Source organism: Seriola aureovittata, chromosome 14 (genome assembly GCF_021018895.1).
Source record: "Seriola aureovittata isolate HTS-2021-v1 ecotype China chromosome 14, ASM2101889v1, whole genome shotgun sequence".
In the NCBI taxonomy this organism is placed as follows: Eukaryota; Metazoa; Chordata; class Actinopteri; order Carangiformes; family Carangidae; genus Seriola; species Seriola aureovittata.
In genome coordinates, this window is record NC_079377.1 from 22370941 (window position 1) to 22376940 (window position 6000).

The window sequence follows — 6000 nt, forward strand, 5'->3', positions numbered from 1 at the left end:
ATTTTTTTTAATGAATGGATGAATGAAGTAGCGGAGTCCCTAGGAGGTGTTTGGGTTGGAACAATTGACAACACCAAAATAGGGAAAGGGTGTGTTTCGCTGTCACTGCAAACTTTTCTGTGTTCATTGTGCTGCATGTTTGGATATTTTAGTGGAAAACAAATAGCCAATTATGTAAATAAACAATTCAATTTCAATTATTGTTTGTGTTAAGGCTAGGTTAGCACAAAAATAGCAGCAGGAACAAGCAGACAGCCTATTGTTTGTATTGTTTCTATCAGTTACTTCTATACTGGATGTACTGGTGACGTGTTTGCTAACTAACAGTGTAACAGTATGAAATGTGTGAATCATGTTGTTGTTGCCTGTCAGAAACATTGCTGTGACACAACCTGCAGCTCACTTGAAGTGAGAAATTTTGTGAAACCTATTTTTAAATGCAGAACATATTCAAATTGCTCAAAGCTCATAGCCTTTGTAAATTTTTGGATGTATTTCAGGCGTTAATGGCAGAGGTTTGAAAAGCTCCGATCTAGTGCTCATTTGCAAGAGGAACAGCAAGGGCTTTTATTCAATGGGGAACAGTAGAAGATAATACACGTTTTCATTATGGCGTTGAGCATGCCTTTATTACCTTGGATGAAAATTGACATGATTAGATTAAAAGGGCAGGTTGTCAATGCAATTAAGGGATAGTTTTTACCATAATGAATGAACATGTGAATAAGAGCATCTGTTTTTGCACAAAGTCTTTTTATTTCAGTCTGCAGACAGTTTAAAATTTTGTTTCAATAAATTAGTCGTAGCATGTATTTAAATCAATGCATTCTTAAGGAGACTGGATTACAGACCATAAGACAGTGTATTGTGTGTAAATATATACTTTTAAAGCCTATGTGTGCAAGGGACAGTGAGGAATAGACTTTCCCTCTTCAAAGACAGAAGAGTTTCATTGTTTTTTTTAAAGCTGAGTGAGGATAAAACTGTTCCACCAATTTTCACCCCAGTAAACATCTGGACATCAGAAAACTTTAGGTCATCATTTGTTTTAAACCCTGATTTAATTTTTTTTATTTGGTTAGTGGAAGCATTTTTGTTTAGTTGAGAAAATGTATATTAAAACAACCATGAGGCTTCTTAATTTCTTCAAAATACAGAATGGTCTATTAAACATAGAATAAAAGTAGTAATAGGCAAAAGGACTGCTATACTTAGGGTGCTTACAGTACATCACAGTGGTTCCAAGCACTCCCATTTGTATGTTATTATTTACTTCTAATGTCAAGTGAGTTTATATTTGAACTCAGTGGTAAAGGAAAAGAGGTGTAAACCATAACTGAAGGGATATCAGTTTGACAGAACCACCCTAGACCATCAGTTTAGCATCCCAGCAGGGTCATCATGAAACCATGTTCCCCCCTTTTTATAAGAAGTTGGTTCAGTCTAATTTAATTGCTGTCCAAAGCTCCTGAAGTGGACTGGGGCATTTTTATTCTCATAAATAAACACACACCTTGTTTGATGCAGTGAGCTTGGTAGTCAGAGGTCTTGGAGTGTGAGCAGTCAAGTGAGCTGATTAGTATCTCAGGCCAAGACAGAAATTTACAGTTAGCTAATGTGAGGTATTCTCTGTCTAGATAATGTATTAACGAGACAGATATTCTTTCTAATCTTTTGCCATAGGTTTTGCAGTAAGTGTTTGGTACAATCGAATGAGCTGAAAGTGTCATTCCATGTAACTTTACCTCTGGCTGTTTCCATCATGAACCTTATTTTCTGATCCCTATCCACCAAGACCATTGATTCTGATCAAAATCATCTCACCAGCATCAATTTTTAAACACACATCTTCACCCTGTCATGACACATGTATGTAAAAAGATGTGAAGTCATGCCTCTCTCATACAGTTTTAATGCTGCCTTCACAGTAGGTCATGGGTAATCTGAAAATTAAACATAGACATGACTTTTTAGAGCATCATTGTGTTTGCTGCTTTTGATTTTCTTGAGCTTCACTGTGTAAAGTTACTTTATAGTTAAGAAAGATAGATACTAGTCAGCATATTTTTAATCCTCAAATAACAGAGACAGAGAAAACAGAGTAATGCTTAAAAGGAGAAGATAGTATTTTTCTTATTATTCATTCACCCGGAAATTCAAACCACAACATTTTGACCACAGGCTCGCTCCTTAAACCTTTAAGTGATCACTGGCTCTCAGCAGGCTTGGCATTTACATTAATATATGTCATGAAGAGCATTTGAAACTTAAACATGTCACATTGGGGGGAAGTTCAGTAATGCCGTGTGTGGTGGCCACAATGAGAGCTTGCAGTCTCATGTTGTAAACATTCAGCTGAGACAGCAGTCCTAAGAGGTCTGGAGACGAAAGACGATTCTGTTGTTGTACATGCTGATCCACAAACCCCAAACAGAGAGGATATATACAACCATCAGCTAGGCCACCCACAGGATTCACAAACACACACAATATCTATGTAGGGACACTCGAACATATGTAGACAGGCACTTGTTGAAAACAGCAGAAATAGAAGCTAAAAATCAATTTAAACATAAAGAAAGATTGTAAGAACAGTCAAAACAAAAGACAGAGAGGGAAGCGAAAAGAATGAGAGAGATATTTTCCCTTTTCCCCCCTTTGTGTGTGTGTGTGTGTGTGTTGTGTGTGTGTGTGTGTGTGTGTGTGTGTGTGTATGTAGAGATGATTCAGTCTTGACAAAGGATATTTAAGCCTCAGTTTGTCTGTTACCGTCTTACGGGTGATTGGACATGAGTGAGAGAACAGACACAGCTTTTTCACAAAAATAGGCTAGACTGACTACAACCACAGCTCAGTGTCGTTTACACTCTGATGCTGTAAATGGTTTGATTTTTCAACTGCGCATGTACTGAAACATGCATATACTTGGTTTAGGATAATTAAGATGTTGAAAAGCTTAGTTTTCTTGATCAAATCTGTTCAGTGTCCAAAATGTTAATGGTAAATGTTCTTGTTTGCACTTTTAAATTGAACTGACAATCAATCATGGCATCCTTGTGTGACTGAACAGCTTTATTGTTGTTGATCTGTTGATCTCAGTAACCTATTGAACAGGAAAAATGTTGGACACTAATTGGAATTCAATTGATAGACTGGCTACATGCTCAATATTGTCACCAAGCTGTGGATTTATATTTGTATTTGTAAGTTGACCTGCTGGTTGTGCATTAGGCCTATTTGCCTTATGGCCTGAACAATGTCTGTCCTCAGAGTCCAAAGGAAAATACATGCCACTAACTCACTTTGTTCCTTTTTTTTTTATTCTGGGTAAATTACTTTTTAAGAAGTTGGTGTAGTTTTAGGTTATTTGCATAAAAGCCCCTAACCAGTGAGGAAAAGCTCAATGAGCAAGCCAATGTGATGCAGAGTGGCTTATAAAACTTCACTTTTGCGCAACTCATGTTTCACTGGAAAATGATAATTTCATCATACATGTGATAAAACTCTTACACACAAAATACTCGATGGCTAACAATTATACAAAATGTTGTTATTGTTTACAAAGGTATTTATAGAGCTCTGAAAGTACAGAGGCCTTACTTTGTAAAATAGGAAATAGTTTTTATTCAGTTTTGAAAAAGAAATTTGGATTCAACCTTACAGCTGCAGTTTTCTAAAAGGATTCTACAAAGAAACAGACAAGAATCTTGAATCAGTGTGTTGCTCTTCAGTAGTACATATATAGCTCTCAGCAACATCTTTGCAATATATTGCCATCATGCTCACAGTTCACATGTTCTCTATATACAGCACCTAGGGCATAGGGTGAGAAAACTGTCTGTTCTCCAGATGCCATAGCAGTTGTCATTTTCACAGTTTGTGTTGATAAAAACCTAATAGGTCTGTGTTTTCTCGTGTGAAGGGTAACCAACTCCTGGGGGTTACAAATGACAGTCTCAGTCTATAGAGTGACCTCAAATAATCTCCTACCCTATTCGTGAGTTTTTCTACAAGACAGCAAATAAGCTTTTATAGATTTCCCCTAACTCGTCATAGTTTAAACAATCTGTTCCAGATCAGTTCTCCTTTGATTTCTGTAAACACTGCAGAGTGAAACAAACTTCTTGCAGCTTTCAAATTACATTTTCAGCTAATGTTCAGGATAATATACTGGGTCAAGCTTTCAGTATTTGATGTGGAATCCAGCCAATTCATTTGAAATAAAATCACACACACATATCTCTGTCTTCATTCCCATGTTTTGGTTATGTGTGGTGAGGCTGCCTGAGTGATTACACAGGGATTATGGACCAGGCTTTTAAGGGCAAGGTTGTTTGTTTTAGCTTGAGCCTGAAGGATACCAGGGTCTTTAAGGGGATAAAAAGAGAGGGGCACATGTTTCATTTTAGTCCTTTAACCTATGTCTTAAGTTTCCACCTACTTCCTTCTTTCCTTTGTGTCATACTTAACATTTTACCTTACTATTCCTGTGTATTAACCCTCTCTCGTCTCGTGCCTTTCCCTCTGTGTTCACTTAATTTAGGGCTGCATTGACCAATGACTGGCCTGGGATTATCACACAGCCTTCAGTAATTGAATTTGGGCTCTCGGCATGGTAACTGAGCGGGGGGAAATTGAGGGAGCTTGGGCCATCTGAGAGGGACAGAGGATTGGGTTTCATTTGGAGATGGACATAGAAACACAGGTAGCCAGAGAAACACAGAATAGCAGAAAATAAGAGACATCAAACCTGGAAGCAGTAACAAAGAAGAATCCATCCATCCATCCATCCATCCATCCATCCTGAAAAAAGAAACTGAAAAAAGAAACTGAAAAAAGAAACTGAAAAAAGAAATGGTCTGAGCAAATAAAAGCAATGACGGAGTGATGGAAATGAGAGGGAAAGCAAATCAGAGTGACACAGAGTGAAGGAAAGATCGACAGAATTAGTGAAGCAAAGGGGCAAAGATAAAGAATTAAAGAGAGATCTAGAGATGAAGAGACGTGGAGAGAGAACAGAGAGCAGCCTTGTGTATGAGTTAGCAGTGAGGAGCAGAGCTGCATAGCAATCACTTGTGTGCTATGCTTTAATCAGCCAGACAACGCTAAACATTAGCTCGCCTCCTACACTCTAGACTCATTTAATCAGAGCCCTAACTCTGTGCATTAGTCTCTTCTTCATATATCTGTGTCTGCAGCAGTGGTGGGGCAGGGGAAAGGTAGGATTTCAATTTATAGATTTGAGAAAGAAAGGCACGGAGCTAGAGAGAGAAAGACAGAAAAGAGAATTTGACTTTTACCCCCCTTTATTAAAACTTGTCCACCACTACATGGAGAGGGAGGTGATGTTAAGAGAAAGGACAGGCAGCTTGTTTTGGAGCAGTGGAGATGAAGTAAACAAGGGAACTTGGTAGGGGTTAAGATTTTGTAGCCAAATAAGCAAAAAAAAAGAAAGAATAAATAAGTCATTTTATTACTTTATAATTAGATAAAATTCATACTAAATGGTCATAACACTCCATCCTTCAGTCTGACACGACCTTCTTATTAACTGTTTTTGTGAAGAGAGGACTGTATTTTGCCCTAACTGAGTACTAGTAACTAATGATTATGGCTTTGTTAGCTACTGTACGGTTAACATAAGTTAAATAACTTCATAACTAAAATGAGTTTGGATTTAAATGCAAATCAAACATTTTCTGCTGTTGTTGCTTCACATTAAAAGCCTATCACTGGTGAACTGGCGGCATGCTTTCATTATGAAGAAATGATAGGAAATGCATTATGTTTGTTGTCAAGTTAGTGGAACTTCATTAGCTTTTCTGTTTTAAAAAAAAATATTTAAGCAGATATGGACATGTTCTGTGCTGTTTGGTTGACAAGTAAGTTTCAGATTTTGCAGAGAGGAGCAGTACAAACAGGAAGAACTACAGGTGACAGGCTGTTACTGTGGTGTGTGCAGAGCACACCTCCAACACGTCTACGAGGTAAAAATTTTAC